This window comes from Lepidochelys kempii, chromosome 8 (genome assembly GCF_965140265.1).
Source record: "Lepidochelys kempii isolate rLepKem1 chromosome 8, rLepKem1.hap2, whole genome shotgun sequence".
Classification (NCBI taxonomy): domain Eukaryota; kingdom Metazoa; phylum Chordata; order Testudines; family Cheloniidae; genus Lepidochelys; species Lepidochelys kempii.
The window spans coordinates 79,514,004-79,532,309 of NC_133263.1; the positions used below are offsets into that span (position 1 = coordinate 79,514,004).

General features: G+C 43.1%; 1 protein-coding gene across 2 annotated transcripts in view; it reads left to right on the forward strand.

Annotated features, from left to right (window-relative positions):
* LOC140916571 (uricase-like) overlaps window positions 1-18,306 on the forward strand; it is a 42,810-nt gene that overhangs the window by 9,924 nt on the left and 14,580 nt on the right. Inside the window, exon 1 of one of the 2 annotated variants that reach the window (XM_073358230.1) lies at window positions 17,640-17,764. The exons of the other annotated variant lie outside the window; for it this stretch is intronic. The gene's annotated coding sequence lies outside the window, so the exon portion shown is untranslated. Of the gene's footprint in view, window positions 1-17,639; window positions 17,765-18,306 lie in introns of those variants that run through there. 2 annotated transcript variants of the gene reach the window in all.

The following is an 18,306-nucleotide window of genomic DNA, read 5'->3' on the forward strand; positions in this document are numbered from 1 at the left end:
TCCACAGATCTGTTTGCCTCCCAGTCTGTGTCCAGTCACATTTGTTAGCTCTAGGATCTGACCCAGTTCCCACTAAAGTTGATGGAAAGACTCCCACTGACTTCAGTGACTTCTCATTAACTTCACCTGAGCAGGCCTATCAACGGATACATTCACCACTGTATTCACCATATCCACTTTGATTGAATTGGCCTCATTAGCACTAAAAAAAGTAATTTTCCCACTGTTGATATTCACCCCTTCTTGTCAACTGTTGAGAATGGACCACATTCACCCTAGCTGAATTGGCCTCATTAGCACTGACCCCCCCCCACTTGGTAAGGCAATTCCCATCTTTTCATATGCTATATATTTATACCTGTTTACTGTATTTTCCACTCCATGCATCTGATGAAGTGGGTTATATCCCACAAAAGCTTATGCCCAAATAAATTTTTTGGTCTGTAAGGTGCCACAAAGACTCCTCATTGTTTTCATTCACCACTGTGGCAACACATTGTGGCCTACCTGGGGATTAGCTCATGACCAGTCTGATGCTCCCCCTTTCAGTTACTCACTCCATGGTGAGTGTCTGTCTGTCTGTCTCTCTCTGGAGTCAGGTTACTCCCTCAGGGTGATTTTTATGGCTTAGCCCTCTGGCCAGGTAACTATAATTTTCCCCTTCAGGCACAGTATCAAAGTCTCCATGGATAACCGTCTCAGGTAGTCTTCCACTACACTTCTCAGACTATGCCACTTCCCCAGTGGCTGGTAGGGTAACACAGCCCACGCACTATTCCGGGTTCCAGCAAGGGACCCCTCTACCCAGCAATCTCAGTTTGCTCATTCCCAGACCTTGCTGCTGTTTCCCTGTGCTCCTTACTACTTCCCTTCCTATCTTCTGACTTACCTCTAGGTTACCCATGGAGATTCCTCTGCTCCCTATGGCTATTTTACCACTCTGGGGTTCTCGCCAGAGTCTGTATTTCAAGCCAGGATCTCAGGGCTTGCTCCCCTCTAGAAATCCCCCTTGTCTGTTACCAACTCTCCTCTCTAGGGAATGCCTGCAGAATTTTTCCCTACAGCCCTCTCTTACCACCAACTTCTACTCTATGTCTAGTCCAGCTCTTCCTACAGCTGGGCTTCATCAGCCAGCAAGCCTTAACAGCTCTCACTCTCCTCCAGGTGCAGCCTGTAACAGGGTTAATTGGCCCTATCTCTCTAACTGGACTTGTGTGCATAGGGACCTCATCAAAAGCCCCAGATGACAAAGATATAGAGTAGGATTTTTTTATTATTTTCCTATTTCTTAGTGTTTTTTTCACTCCTGTTAAGCCTGCAGAACCAAAATAACTTAAAGAGAGTGAGCTGGATTCTGTTCCTTCTTATATCTCATCAACAGCATTGTTTACTAAGCACCAACCAGTTACATCTGTGCAAACATACTGAAGGCAATGGGGTTGCACATGTGTCACTGAGGGCTCACTCTAGCAAGCAGAACCTTTATTACTGGTGAAAGGCCAGTGAAGGAAAGAACAATGCTTGACTCTCAGAGCCCCGATTGAGTTTTCTGTGCTGGAAGTTTAAAAACAATTTTTTTTACTTGTAAAAAGTTGAGCACTTTTATTGCAGAAATGATTCAGAGACAAACACAGAAGCTCACAATGCCATTTTTCAGAATAGAACTGCACCTGAAGGGGAATCTCTATAGTCTCTTTATGTAATGGGTGGGTACAGTGTTTGAGAACTGTGATTCATTCATATCCATCTTTAAGAGTTATTGCAGTTTTGGTAACGGAAAATCAAGTGTCAGATTGCATCATATTCAATACCTGATCCACTATAACTCCCAGATCCTTTCCAGCAGTACTACCACCTAGCCAGTCATTCCCCATTTTGTAGTTATGTATTTGATTTTTCCTTCCTAACATAAGTACTTCACCCTTATCTTTATTTAATTTCATCTTATTGAATACAGACAAATTCTCCAATTTGTCAAGGTCATTTTGAATTCTAATCCTGTCCTTCAAAGTGCTTGCAACCCTCCAAGCTTGACAATATTGAATAATACCAGACCCAGAACTGACCCCTGGCAGAACACCACTGGATATACCTGCCCAGTCTGAGATTGAACCATTGATAACTGTTGATAACCATTGATAACTCTTTTGAGTATCAGAGTGATAGCCGTGTTAGTCTGTATCAGCAAAAAGAACGAGGAATACTTGTGGCACCTTAGAGAGACTAACAAATTTATGTGAGCATAAGCTTTCATGGGCTAAAACCCACTTCATCAGATGCATGCAGTAGAAAATACAGTAGGAAGATAGATAGATATATACACAGAGAACATGAAAAAATGGGTGTTGCCATACCCACTATAACGAGAGTGATCAGTTGAGGTGAGCTATTATCAGCAAGAGAAATTATTACACTCTCACACTATCAGAGGCTCGTTCACCTGCACATCTATCAATGTGATATATGCCATCATGTGGCAGCAATGCCCCTCTGCCATGTACATTGGCCAAAAGAATAAATAGACACAAATCAGAAGTCAAGAGTTATAACATTCAAAAACCAGTAGAAGAACACTTCAACCTCCCTGGTCACTCGATTACAGACCTAAAAGTCACAATTCTTCAACAAAAAAATTTCAAAAACAGACTCCAGCGAGAAACTGCTGAATTGGAATTAATTTGCAAACTGGACACCATTAAATTAGGCTTGAATAAAGACTGGGAGTGGATGGGTCATTACACAAAGTAAAACTATTTTGTCATGCTTATTTTCCCCCCTACTGTTACTCACACCTTCTTGTCAACTGTTGGACATGGGCCATCCTGATTATCCCTACAAAAGGTTTTTTTACTCCTGCTGATAATAGTTCTCCCTAACTGATCACTCTCATTATAGTGGGTATGGCAACACCCATTTTTGCATGTTCTCTGTGTGTGTGTGTATATCTATATCTATCTATCTTCCTACTGTATTTTCCACTGCATACATCCGATGAAGTGGGTTTTAGCCCACAAAAGCTTATGCTCAAATAAATTTGTTAGTCTCTAAGGTGCCACAAATACTCCTTGTTCTTTTTCTTTTGAGTATGGTGTTTCAACCAGGTGTGCTCCCACTTTATAGTAATTTCATCTAGCCTGCATTTGCCTAGTTTGCTTATGAGAATATCCTGTGAGATTGTGTCAAGAGCCTTACTAAAATCAAGTTATATCACGTCTAATACTTTCTATCCACTATGCCAGTAACCCTATCAAAGAAGGAAATGAGATTGGTTTAGCATGACTGGTTCTTAGCAAATCCATGCTGGCTGTTCCTTTTCACCCTATTATCCTCTAGCTGCTCATAAATTGATGGTTTAATAATTTGTTCCAGTATGTTTCCAGGTATCAACGTTAGGCTGACTGATCTATAATTCCCAGGGTCCTCTTTGTTCCTGAGTTCTCCAAGATAATCACTAATGGCTCCGAGATTGCTTCAGCTAGTTCCTTACGTACCTTAGGATGAATATCATCAGGCCCTGCTGACTTGAATACATCTAATTTATCTAAATATTCTTTAACTTTTCTTTCCCTATTTTGGCTTGTGTTCCTTCCCCCTTTTTGTTAATATTAACCATGTTGAGCAGCTGGTCACCATTAACTTTTTTAGCAAAGAGTGAAGCAGAATAGGCATTAAACACCTCAGCCTTCATAATGTCATCAGTTATCAACTCTCCTTCCTGACTAAATAGAGGACCAACACTTTCCTTCATCTTTCTCTTGCTCCTAATGTATTTAAAGAACCTTTTCTTATTGCTTTTTTGTACCTTGCTAGGTGTAACTCATTTTTTGCCCCAGCCTTTCTGATTTTGTCCCTACATGCATGTGCTGTTCTTCTGTATTCTTCCTTAGCAATTTATCAATGTTTCCACTTTTTGTAGGATTCCTTTTTGATTTTCAGGTCTGGGTGGCAAGTGAACCACCAGCTCACGGAGGCTAGCTAGCCCTTGGCCCAGCCCCTTCTGCCCAAGGCCCCACCCCCACTGGAGCCCAAAGCCCCCCCTCCCCCATTATCAAGTTTTATGTTTTGGATATTTCTGTTATTTGTTCCCAAAAATGCCTTATTTACCTCCTCTAACCTGAACATAGGAAAAGATTAAAAATATAGCCAAGATTAACATTCAGTCTCTAACTCACTTCTTTGTGATCAGATACGGGGGGACAGTGACATTACACTCTGTAGATTATGGACAATTGTGAAGTTGCTTAGAACTAAAGGGCAAAGAACAATTGTGCTCAGAACAATAAGGAGGAAACTTTACATACTAGATTATACAGGTGGAAATAATAGTTATACACGTAAGGCTTAATTTTGACAGCCATACTTAGGTTGAGCTTGATTATTCACTTCCTTTCTTCTTGTATAGTAATTTATATGGGTGTAAAATGTGCATAAATTGCTACTGCTTTGATCGGATATGATTTTACAACCACTTTGCGCAAGTGTAAATGTTTATGCCAGATGTGAGGCAACGTAATATCAGGCCATCAAATAGTATGTTATTGTAGAAGTAGTCAAAGAGATTCCAATGAGAGTACTCACAGATTAAAATACTGCTCAGCATGAGTGAGGACAGCAGAATAGGAACCCTAGAGATAGTGTAATAATTTTAATTTTAAATATCTTTTCTATTGGCACTATATTATTTATATTATGGTAGTGCCTAGCGGCCCCAGTCCTGGACAAGGACCGCACTGTGCTAGGTGCTGTATAAACACAGAAAAAGACAGTCCCTGCCCCAAAGAGTTTACAATCTAATTCTTAGCAATATTTTAACTTTGTGAAAGGTTTGACTTGAACACAGAAGGCACCCAAATTCATGGGGGATTCTTGTTCTAGCCAAGCCTGCAGACAATCTGCTCTGCTCCATGAACTTTTGTAGACCTATGTTGGTGCAGATCAGTCAATGCATTCCTCCTTTTATTAAAATAAATCTCAATCAGGTCACATTATGCTTATGAAAACGTATTAGGGCTCTGGCACTGGTTTCATTTCATTTACATTTTAGAAGGTTTAAGTAAATGTGTTAACAACTGATAATGAAATAAGTCTTGCCTTGGATTTATAAGCTTCATAAAGTTGGCTTAATGTTTGCCCCAGGGCACTCTGTCATGTTGATCAGGAATTTACTCAATTGCCAAGCTTGCATCAAAGAATCCATGTACATGTACTCTAGCCCAGACCCAGGGCTTTCTTTTCTTATATACTTTGGTAACTTATAAAGAAGAAACCTGCAACAATGAAGGATAACTAGAAATTATAAATCATCCTATTGGGATGGATAAGCCAACATCCCCTTTTGCTATGTGCCAAATGAGAGCTTTGAGTCAGCAGGGCCTCCCGCAGAGAGAACTGTATCCATGAAAATAAACTTCAACTGAAAACATTTTAAAGTATGTACTAAAAATAATAAAAATATATAAAACAGAAACATATCCACAGCGTGAGTCAGTGTTCTGTTATGGCCATTGTGGATGGCAGCCCTACGCAGATTTGCTCCAGAGGAAACATAAATCTTAGGCAACTCTCAGCCCTAGTGTAAGTGCTTGCAATTCTATTGAAGTTAACAAAATTAAATCCACTTACATTAGGTCTGACTTTGGCTCTTAGTATTCTAGACACCCTGAAGCACGTCCATTGCTATTTAGAATAGTTTGCAGGGCAATTCTATGCTGAAAAATGACACTGTCTTATTAAACAGTTCTGCTGTCTGTGTCACATCTAGTGACAGAAAGTAATTTTTATTGTTTTTTACATCTGTTACCTCTTCAGACCTAACAGAGCTAGGAGAGAATGAGCTAGATTCTGTTCCTCCTTGTACTTCATCAACAGAATTGTTTAGTAAATTTCAATCAGTTACACCTATAAAAATGTGCAGAAAGCAATGGGGGTTTCACAGATGTCACTTGGAGTCTAATTTGCCCTGCAGAGCCTTTGTTATGCCTGGAGATTCATGAAAAAGTCCCAGCTTGAGTCTGAGATCCCAGATTGAATTTCCAAGTGTAGGAGCCAGGAGATACATGTTTTTACCAACAAATTGAGCATATTTGATAACGAAATAAGAGACAAAAAACAGGGAATTCAGGGTTGCCCTTATTACAGTGTTACTTTTCAAAACAGATTTGTACTTTAACAAACTGTAGCATGCTGTGTATTTACAGACTGTTACCACAGTTTAATCTTCTTCAAACTGTAGAGTATTCTGTATAGTCAGCAGTAGTTCAATTGACATGGATATCCCTGGTGAAATAAACAGCTCCATCGAATACAAGTTTCCCTAAATACATGCTCTAGACTACTTTGAGTGCTTCATTGCAGTCAGCTACTCATTAATTATTCACAAAAAGAAAAGGAGTACTTGTGGCACCTTAGAGACTAACCAATTTAGTTGAGCATGAGCTTTCGTGAGCTACAGCTCACTTCATCGGATGCATACCGTGGAAACAGCAGAAGACATTATATACACACAGAGACCATGAAACAATACCTCCTCCCACCCCACTGTCCTGCTGGTAATAGCTTATCTAAAGTGATCATCAAGTTGGGCCATTTCCAGCACAAATCCAGGTTTTCTCACCCTCCGCCCCCCCCCCCCAAACTCACTCTCCTGCTGGTAATAGCCCATCCAAAGTGACCACTCTCTTCACAATGTGTATGATAATCAAGGTGGGCCATTTCCTGCACAAATCCAGGTTCTCTCACCCCCTCACCCCCCTCCAAAAACCACACACACAAACTCACTCTCCTGCTGGTAATAGCTTATCCAAAGTGACCACTCTCCCTACAATGTGCATGATAATCAAGGTCGCTATCTTACAACAAAAAAACTTCAAATCCAGACTCCAGCGAGAAACTGCTGAATTGGAATTCATTTGCAAATTGGATACTATTAATTTAGGCTTAAATAGAGACTGGGAGTGGCTAAGTCATTATGCAAGGTAGCCTATTTCCCCTTGTTTTTTCCTTCCCCCCCCCGCCCCGACGTTCTGGTTAAACTTGGATTTAAACTTGGAGAGTGGTCAGTTTGGATGAGCTATTGCCAGCAGGAGAGTGAGTTTGTGTGTGTGTGTTTCGGGTGGGGGGTGGGGTGAGAAAGCCTGGATTTGTGCTGGAAATGGCCCACCTTGATTACCATGCACATTGTAGGGAGAGTGGTCCCTTTGGATGAGCTATTACCAGCAGGAGAGTGAGTTTGTGTGTGTATGGGGCTGGGGGGGGGGGTGAGAAAACCTGGATTTGTGCTGGAAATGGCCCACCTTGATTACCATGCACATTGCAGGGAGAGTGGTCACTTTGGATGAGCTATTACCAGCAGGAGAGTGAGTTTGTGTGTGTATGGGGGTGGGGGCATGAGAAAGCCTGGATTTGTGCTGGAAATGGCCCACCTTGATTACCATGCACATTGTAGGGAGAGTGGTCACTTTGGATAAGCTATTACCAGCAGGAGAGTGAGTTTGTGTGTGTGGTTTTTGGAGGGGGGTGAGGGAGTGAGAGAACCTGGATTTGTGCTGGAAATGGCCCAACTTGATGATCACTTTAGATAAGCTATTACCAGCAGGACAGTGGGGTGGGAGGAGGTATTGTTTCATGGTCTCTGTGTGTATATAATGTCTTCTGCAGTTTCCACGGTATACATCCGATGAAGTGAGCTGTAGCTCAAGAAAGCTCATGCTCAACTAAATTGGTTAGTCTCTAAGGTGCCACAAGTACTCCTTTTCTTTTTGCGAATACAGACTAACACGGCTGTTACTCTGAAACCTGTCATTAATTATTGTTATTATTTATCTATATTACTGTAGACTCCAAAGCATCCACATAGAAAGAGGCCTGATTATTCTAGATGTAGTACAAGCATACAGAGGAAACAGTCCCTGCTCCAGTGAGTTGACCATCTAAGTAAAAAAATGATAGAACAAGTGGGTGTGGCAGACAAACAGAAGAGGGGGCGGGGGCAGGGGAAAGGAATTAAATTATCAGAGCTGAATGGCTGCTTTAGTTTTTAGCTCTGTGTTGAAGCTGGCACAATCAGCAGATATCACCACTTCCTAGCCCCCCACAAATCCCCTCAAATCCCAAATTCATGGGGGCTTCTTGTTCTAGCCAAACCTGCAGACAATCTGCTCTGCTCCATGAACTGTTGTAGACCTGTGCTGGTGCTTTCCTACTGGTTTTTGAATGTTACAATTCTTGATGTCTGAAGCAACTACTCACCAGCAACTACACACCGCACAACAAAAACACTAACCCAGGAACCAATCCCTGCAACAAACCCCGTTGCCAACTCTGTTCACATATCTATTCAGGGGACACTATCATAGGATCTAATCACATCAGCCACACCATCAGGGGCTCATTCACCTGCACATGTACCAATGTGATATATGCCATCATGTGCCAGCAATGCTCCTCTGCCATGTACATTGGCCAAACTGGACAGTCTCTACGCAAAAGAATAAATGGACACAAATCAGATGTCAAGAATTGTAACATTCAAAAACCAGTAGGAGAACACTTCAGTCTCCCTGGTCACTCAATAACGGACCTAAAAGTGGCAATTCTTCAACAAAAAAACTTCAGAAACAGACTCCAATGTGAAACTGCAGAACTGGAATTAATTTGCAAACTGGACACCATCACATTAGGCCTGAATAAAGACTGGGAGTGGTTTGGTCATTACAAAACCTAAACTTAATTTCCCCCATACTAATTTTCCTCTGCCATCACCCACACCTTCTTGTCAACTGTTTGAAATGGGCCACTCTCATTACCACCACAAAAGTTATTTTTCCTGCCTTGGTATCCTACTGTTAATTGAATTGTCTCGTTAGACTGACCTCACACTTGGTAAGGCAACTCCCATCTTTTCATGTATTTATACCTGCTCCTGTATTTTCCACTCCATGCGTCTGATGAAGTGGGTTCTAGCCCACGAAAGCCTATGCCCAAATAAATTTGTTAGTCTCTAAGGTGCCACAAGGACTCCTTGTTGTTTTTACTGATACAGACTAACACGGCTACCTCTTTGAAACAGTTTGAATAGATGTTGAAAAATGAAGGCAATGAGGAATGTTTCATTTATAATGAAACCTCAGTGCTGTAAGGTGCTAATTGCCCTTCACTGCCAATTGCTTCCATGCAGTGTACTTGTAGCTGTGCCGGTACTAGGATAGCAGAGAGACAAGGTGGCTAACGTAGTATCTTTTATTGGACCTACTTCTGTTGGTGTTGATTAAATGGTCCCTTACAATATGTGCGAGCTACTTATGCTAAACAATCTGTTCCACCTTGCATTTTGCTGCTGGGAGTTCATTTCCCAGACCTGAAAAAGAGCTCTGTGTGGCTCAAAAGCTGGTCTCTCTCAGCAACAGAAGTTGGTCCAATAAAAGATATTACTTCACCCGCATTGTCTCTCTAACGGCTTCCATGTGACAGGGTGGTGAGAACAGTGGCTTGAAATATTGTACTGAAACTTTTTTTTTTTTCAACAAAAAGTGTTCTTTTGATAAAATGGTAATTTTTGTGAGAAAATTTCAGTTTTCACCAATTTTTTTCTGGTTTTCGTAAAAAAATCTAACCCCTGAAAACCAGATCTTTTTATTTATGTATACATTTTGGGTTTTTGGGGGTTTGCTTTATTATTTTTTGACCACTGGGACCTTCAGTTTTCTGACAAAAAACTAAAAAGCCTCCATGAAAATTTCCGACATAACCACACGTTTTCATTTTTGTTGAATTGTTTCATGGCAATAAACATACATTGCTGAACAGCTGCAGTGCTGAGCAGCTTCAACAGCCTTTGGGCCTAATCTCACAAACCTCTGAGTGTCTGCTGTGAAGTGTTAAACACCTTCCACTGCCATCAAAGTGATTGACTCTACTTATGGTAGTAAATGCTACTGCTCTTTTTACAGGATTGGGCCCTTATACACACAAGTCAAGAACAGAAAGTCTTCAGGTTTTCTGTGCCACTCTAATTCACTTAAACTACTTATTTTTTATTTAAAAGTCTTCTTTTCAAACTCATTTCACTGAGGACTAACCACAGATATAGTATGTAATTTTGCATTTTGATAATTTTTTCAGCCACACATGCATAAAAAAGTGTTACATTTCCTTTTTAAAGATAACACCCCCCAACTGTTTGGGTAACTTTGAAAGGTGGAATAGTTTTTTTTAAAAAATCACCCTTGGCCTGATTTGGTCCAAGCGTGGAAAATGTTAGCCTCAAAAGATAATTTTTGGGTAAGTCCTGGGTGGGTTGTTATAATGAAAGTTACCTTGCACCTTCACACTAATCTTTCTTTACTACACTATGGATTTCAAAGTGTATCCATTTATCAAGCCTCCATCCTTGCTCCATTCAAATCATACTTAGACCCACTTCTGTAGTGTCACAAAATCCCTCCCACCGTTTCCCACATTTTTTGGAGCAGGAGATGTTTGTATGACTAACTTGAGTAATCATATCCTCATATATTAGTAACATCAGTCTTTGCTGACCATCTCCTTTCCTGGTGTATGTTATAGCCTTACTTGTGTGACAGATCTACCACTTAGAATGTAGGGTCTTTGGAGTGGGGACCTGTCATTTACATCTTTTTGGTGAAGTATTCACCCAACTGTGGACACTTTGAAATAATAACTAATAATAATTATAATACATTCTTTTAAATACTTAGTTGGGTTGTTACTAGAAACCTCAGCACTTACTGAAAGTCAGAAACATATTTTTAAAGGTAACGGGGGAAAAATGCCAACCAGAAAAAAAATGAATCAAGTTAATGTGTAGAAGGAAACCAATGCAGAAGAAATAAGTGGGTTCCAGGGAGTTAGCAGCTTTGAAATGATGCAAGAGCCTACTGCTTCTGCTTATATTTTGTTGTTTTACAAATATGGGGAGAGGTTTAAAAGGATTTTGACACCTTTTGGCTTGTTGAATTCATGAATTTTCAGGGGCAAGCCAGAAAATATTAGTGCAGATCTGAGCCAATGGGGTGACTTGGCTCTCCAGTGTGAGGGACAAACTGTGATCTCATCTACAGGGAAACAAATCCAGAGCCACTCCAGGAAATTCTGTGTAGTCATGTGTCAGACAGGAATATATTAATGCGAAATAGGTGCCTTTTAGTTTGGTCTAGCAGTTACAGCACAGCACTTTAGTGTGTCACTTTTGTTGTGTCATTTCTTTCCACTGCTTTCCTCTCTAGGCTTCTGGACCCAGATAAGGTAAAAAGAAAAATAAACCAAACTGTCAGCCCCAACTGGGCTCAACATGTAGCCCTGTTCTCTCAGGGGGACTTCTCTGGCACATTTGTCAGGAGCCTTCCAGGTAGTCTTCCTCCATAGCCTCTCCCTTCTGAGCTGGTGTCATAAATATAAAGGGAAGGGTAACCACCTTTCTCTATACAGTGCTGTATACAGTGCTCAACATCCTGTTACCTGTAAAGGGTTAAGAAGAAAACTTCTTCTTAACCTGGCTGGCACCTGACCCAAAGGACCAATAAGGAAACAAGATACTTTCAAAGCTTGGGGGCTGGGGTGGAAAGGCTTTTGTTTGTGCTCTTTGTTTAAGTGTTTGTTCTCTCTTGGGACTGAGAGAGGCCAGACAGAAATCCATCTTCTCCAACCCATCCTCATCCAAGTCTCCAATATTGCAACCAGTATAGGTAAGCCAGGCAAGGCGGATTAGTTTATCTTTCGTTTTATGTGAATTTTCCCTGTGTTAAGAGGGAGGTTTATTCCTGTTTTCTGTAACTTTAAGGTTTTGCCCAGAGGGGGATCCTCTGTGTTTTGAATCTGAATACCCTGTAAAGTATTTTCCATCCTAATTTTACAGAGGTGATTCTTTTACCTTTTCTTTAATTAAAATTCTTCTTTTAAGAACCTGATTGATTTTTCATTGTTCTTAAGATCCAAGGGTTTGGGTCTGTGTTCACCTGTACAAATTGGTGAGGATTATTATCAAGCCTTCTCCAGGAAAGGGGGTGTAGGGCTTGGGGGGATATTTTGGGGAAAGACATCTCCAAGTGGTCTCTTTCCCTGTTCTTTGTTTAAAATGCTTGGTGGCGGCAGTATACTGTTCAAGGACAAGGCAAAGTTTGTACCTTGGGGAAGTTTTTAACGTAAGTTGGTAAGAATAAGCTTAGGGGGTCTTTCATGCAGGTCCCCACATCTGTACCCTCGAGTTCAGAGTGGGGAAGGAACATTGACATGGTGGCAGAGCGGCGGGATCATTTTGAACCAGAGATCATTTTGAACCAAAAGCACAGACCCAAAGAGGGTTTTTTTAAGCTGAGAGCAGGTAGAGGGTTTTCTGTCTGCCTGGAGATAGAGGTGTTAGGTTTTTTTACAAAGGGATTTTTCTTTTTGAGCTGGAGTTTTCTCTACCTAAAGGCAGGGTAGTTAACCTCCTGCAGGGAAATTCACAAGTTTTTTTTTTTTTCCTAACTCTCGGGTATAGCTAGAGTGAAGCACAAGAAAGCAGGAAAATGACTACCAGTGAAGCAGCTAATAAACTAGAGCTGGCCAGATTCGAAGCTGAAGAGAAACAAAAAGAGCATGATAGACAGATGGCCTTAAGGCGCTTGGATATGGAGGCAGAAAAAGCCAGGGTGGAGGCAGAGGAAGCTGCCCACAAGAGAGATATGGAGGAGAAAGAAAAAGAGAGGAAGCATGCACTGGAGATGGAGAAGGCAAGGGCTCAGCAGAATATACCAATCAACCCTAGCAATCCTGCTCCAGGTATCACTTCCCATCCCAGAAAGTTCCCCACCTGCAAGGCAGGTGATGATACTGAGGCCTTCTTAGAAAACTTTGAAAGGGCCTGCCTTGAGTACAGCATTTCTACAGACCAGTACATGGTAGAGCTCAGGCCGCAGCTTAGTGGACCCTTAGCAGACGTGGCGGCCTAAGAAACACATGAACAGTTATGAACATTTTAAAACCCAGGCGAGAGTCAGAATGGGGCTAACACCCGAGCATTCCTGTCGGTGGTTCAGAGCCCTAAGGTGGAAACCAGATGTGTCATTTACCCGACATGCCTACTACATTGTGAAATATTGGGATGCTTGGATATCAGGAGCAAGTGTTAAATCTCCAGAAGAGTTGCCCTTCCTAATGCAAATGGAGCAGTTCTCAGAGGGTGTTCCTGAGGAAATTGAATGGTACTTCCTAGATGGGAAGCCCAAAACTGTAATCGAGGCAGGGGAGATTGGAGCCAAATGGGTGGAGGTGGCAGAAAGAAAAAAAACTAGGAGCAGTTGGGGCAAATATCAGAAGGGGCAACCCGAAACAAAACCCTATCACCGGGGGCAACCCAAGGACCCACCTACATCCCAAGGAAAACCTCAGACACCTTATCATCCCACCACACCATTCTCCAGCAACTCACCTCGCCCTAGTGACCAATCAACTGGGTGATGTTTTAAATGTAATGAGCTAGGGCATGTGAAGGCCACCTTCCCCAAGAACCCCAACAGATTACAGTTCATTGCACCAGGGTCACACCAAAGGTCCTCAGGCCCAGATGCCTCCCAGATACTCTTAGAGCGAAGGGAAACTGAGTGTAGGCGGGAAGAAGGTTACAGCATGGAGGGACACTGGAGCGCAGGTGTCAGCTATCCATCCATCCTTAGTGGACCCCAACTTAATCAACCCAGAGGCCCAAGTGACGATTCAACCCTTCAAGTCCAACTCTTTCGATTTGCCTACAGCCAAGTCGCCTGTCCAGTACAAGGGCTGGTCAGGAATGTGGACTTTTGCAGTCTATGATGATTATCCCATTCCCATGCTGCTGGGGGAAGACTTGGCCAACCAGGTAAAGCTGGCCAAGAGGGTGGGTATGGTCACCCACAGCCAGACTAAGCAAGCTTCCACACCTATCCCTGTTTCTGAGCCTTCCAGCAGGGCCCCGTCTGTGTTACCAGAGACCCAGGTGGAGGTGGTGGTGGTGGAACTGGATCCCCTGCCAACGACTGCAACGTCCGTAGTGGATCCAGTCCCAGAGACCCAGCCAAAGCCAGTCTCTGAACCGAAACTGGCGAAGCAACCAGCACCAGAACCATTGACAGCACTGAGTCCAGTGCTTGCAACCCCGTCTACAGCTCCAACACCAGAGGGCACCACTGAGCCTGCATTGGCAGCAGCAGCAAATGACCCTACACAAGAGGCTCAGCCAGAGCCTGAAATACCCCATAGTGCACCAGTGGAGAGCGGTTCACCACCAACGGAAACAGCCCCATCACTTGCATCGCTTCCAGAGGGACCAAGCCCAAGTCCACAATCCATTGAGGAACTGATGTCTTCAGCATTATGGGAACAGTTCCAGGCCGAACAGGAAGCAGATGAAAGCCTCCAGAGAGCTTGGACCGAGGCATGGAGCAACCCACTGCCTCTCAACTCTTCTAATTGATCCTGGTTTGTTGTAGAAAGAGGACTTTTATACAAGGAAACTCTTTCTGGTGGACACCTGGAAAACTGGCATCCTCAGAGACAGTTGGTAGTTCCAACTAAGTACCAGGGAAAGCTCTTGAGCTTAGCCCATGATCATCCTAGTGGCCATCCTGGGGTGAACAGGACCAAAGACCATTTGCGGCGATCATTCCACTGGGAGGGAATGGGCAAGGATGTTTCTGCCTATGTCCAATCTTGCAAGGTATGCCAAAGAGTGGGAAAACACCAAGACCAGGTCAAAGCCCCTCTCCATCATTGAGGTTCCATTTCAGTGAGTAGCTGTGGATATTCTGGGTCCTTTTCCGAAAAAGACACCCAGAGGAAAGCAGTTCATACTGACTTTCATGGATTTTGCCACCCGATGGCCAGAAGCAGTAGCTCTAAGCAACAACAGGGCTAAAAGTGTGTGCCAGGCACTAACAGACATTTTTGCCAGAGTAGGTTGGTCCTCCAACATCCTTACAGATGCAGGAACTAATTTCCTGGCAGGAACTATGGAAAGCCTTTTGGAAGCTCATGGGATAAATCATTTGGTTGCCACCCCTTACCACCATCAAACAAATGGCATGGTGGAGAAGTTTAATGGAACTTTGGGGGCCATGATACTTAAATTCATAAACAAGCACTCTAATAATTAGTACCTAGTGTTGCAGCAGTTGCTCTTTGCCTACAGAGCTGTACCACATCCCAGGTTAGGGTTTTCACCATTTGAACTTGTATATGGTCACGAGGTTAAGGGCCCATTACAGTTGGTGAAGCAGCAATGGGAGGGGTTTACACCTTCTCCAAGAACTAACATTCTGGACTTTGTAACCAACCTACAAAACACCCTCTGAACCTCTTTAGCCCTTGCTAAAGAAAACCTAAAAGATGCTCAAAAAGAGCAAAAAGTCTGGTATGATAAACATGCCAGAGAGTGGTCCTTCAAAGTAGGGGACCAGGTCATGGTCTTAAAGGCGCTCCAGGCCCATAAAATGGAAGTGTCGTGGGAAGGGCCATTCACGGTCCAAGAGCGCCTGGGAGCTGTTAATTATCCCATAGCATTCCCCACCTCAGTCCAAAAGCCTAAGGTGTACCATATTAATTCTCTAAAGCCCTTTTATTCCAGAGAATTAAAGGTTTGTCAGTTTACAGCTTAGGGAGGAGATGACGCTGAGTGGCCTGAAGGTGTCTACTACGAAGGGAAAAGTGATGGTGGCGTGGAAGAGGTGAACCTCTCCATGACCCTTGGGCGTATGCAGCGACAGCAGATCAAGGAGCTGTGCACTAGCTATGTGCCAGTGTTCTCAGCCACCCCAGGACTGACTGAATGGGCATACCACTCCATTGACACAGGTAATGCTCACCCAATTAGAGCCCAACCTTCCCAGGTGTCTCCTCAAGCTAAAACTGCTATAGAACGGGAGATCCAGGATATGCTACAGGTGGGTGTAATCCGCCCCCCACCCCCGCCCCTGGACTGCATGGGCATCTCCAGTGGTTCTAGTTCCCAAACCAGATAGGGAGATACGTTTTTGCGTGGACTACTGTAAGCTAAATGCTGTAACTCGCTCAGACAACTACCCAATGCCACGCACAGATGAACTATTGGAGAAACTGGGACAGGCCCAGTTCATCTCTACCTTGGACTTAACCAAGGGGTACTGGCAGGTACTGCTAGATGAATCCTCCAAGGAAAGGTCAGCCTTCGTCACACATGTCACGGGTCACTTGCTGGAGGATTCTCTGCACTTTGAAGTCTTTAAACCATGATTTGAGGACTTCAATAGCTCAGATATAGGTGAGAGGTTTATCGCAGGAGTGGGTGGGTGAGATTCTGTGGCCTGCATTGTGCAGGAGGTCAGACTAGATGATCACAATGGTCCCTTCTGACCTTAATATCTATGAATCTGTGTTGGGCTGTATGAATTTCATGTGCCCCCTTTCGGGCTGCAGAATGCACCCGCCACCTTCCAAAAACTTGTAGATGGTCTCCTAGTGGGATTGGGAGAATATGCAGTCGCCTACCTTGATGATGTGGCCATATTTTTGGATTCCTGGGCAGAACACCTAGAACATCTACAAAAAGTCTTCGAGCGCATAAGGGCGGCAGGACTAACGGTTAAGGCTAAGAAGTGTCAAATAGGTCTAAACAGAGTGATTCACCTTGGACACCAAGTGGGTCAAGGAACGATCAATCCCCTACAGGCCAAAGTGGATGCTATCCAAAAGTGGCCTGTCCCAAAGTCAAAGAAACAGGTCCAATCCTTCTTAGGCCTGGCCGGATATTACAGGCGATTTGTACCGCAATACAGCCAAATCGACACCCCACTGACTAACCTAACCAAAAAGAAACAGCCAAATGCAGTTCAGTGGACTGAAGAGTGTCAGAAGTCCTTTAACCAGCTTAAAGCAACACTCATGTCTGCCGCTGTGCTAAGGGCCCCAGACTTTGACAAACCATTCCTAGTAACCACAGATGCGTCCGAGTATGGTGTGGGAGCAGTCTTAATGCAGGAAGGACCAAATCAAGAGCTCCATCCTGTTGTGTTTCTCAGCAAGAAGCTGTCTGAGAGGGAAAGCCACTGGCCAATCAGTGAAAAGGAATGTTACGCCATTGTCTACGCTCGGGAAAAGCTATGCCCATACGTTTGGGGAATGGCGTTTCCACCTGCAAACCGACCATGCTGCGCTACAGTGGCTTCATACTGCCAAGGGAAATAACAAAAAACTTATTCGGTAGAGTTTAGCTCTCCAAGATTTTGATTTCGAAATACAACACATTTCAGGAGCTTCTAACAAAGTGGCTGATGCACTCTCCCGTGAAAGTTTCCCAGAATCAACTGGTCCAAATCATCCTTAAGATGTGGGAAATATTGTTAGTTTTTATACAGTTAGTACTATATTTAGAGATGAATGTGTCTTATTAACTCTGTTTTATCCTAGAGCTCCAGGAAGAAATCATAGCCAGTTTTTCACCCTATCTGTGATTTGGGGGGGCGTGTCATAAATATAAAGGGAAGTGTAACCACCTTTCTGTATACAGTGCTATAAAATCCCTCCTGGCCAGAGGCAACATCCTGTTACCTGTAAAGGGTTAAGAAGCTCAGCTAACCTGACCCAAAGGACCAATAAGGGAACAAGATACTTTCAAATCTTGGAGGGGTGGGGTGGAAAGGCTTTTGTTTGTGCTCTTTGTTTAAGTGTTTGTTCTCTCTTGGGACTGAGAGAGGCCAGACAGAAATCCATCTTCTCCAACCCATCCTCATCCAAGTCTCCAATATTGCAACCAGTATAGGTAAGCCAGGCAAGGTAGTTTAGTTTATCTTTTGTTTTATGTGAATTTTCCCTATGTTAAGAGGGAGGTTTATTCCTGTTTTCTATAACTTTAAGGTTTTGCCCAGAGGGGGATCCTCTGTGTTTTGAATCTGAATACCCTGTAAAGTATTTTCCATCCTGATTTTACAGAGGTGATTCTTTTACCTTTTCCTTAATTAAAATTCTTCTTTTAAGAACCTGATTGATTTTTCATTGTTCTTAAGATCCAAGGGTTTGGGTCTGTGTTCACCTGTACAAATTGGTGAGGATTATTATCAAGCCTTCTCCAGGAAAGGGGGTGGAGGTTTCAGGGGGATATTTTGGGGAAGACGTCTCCAAGTGGTCTCTTTCCCTGTTCTTTGTTTAAAACGCTTGGTGGTGGCAGTATACTGTTCAAGGACAAGGCAAAGTTTGTACCTTGGGGAAGTTTTTAACGTAAGTTGGTAAGAATAAGCTTAGGGGGTCTTTCATGTGTGTCCCCACATCTGTACCCTATAGTTCAGAGTGGGGAAGGAACCCTGA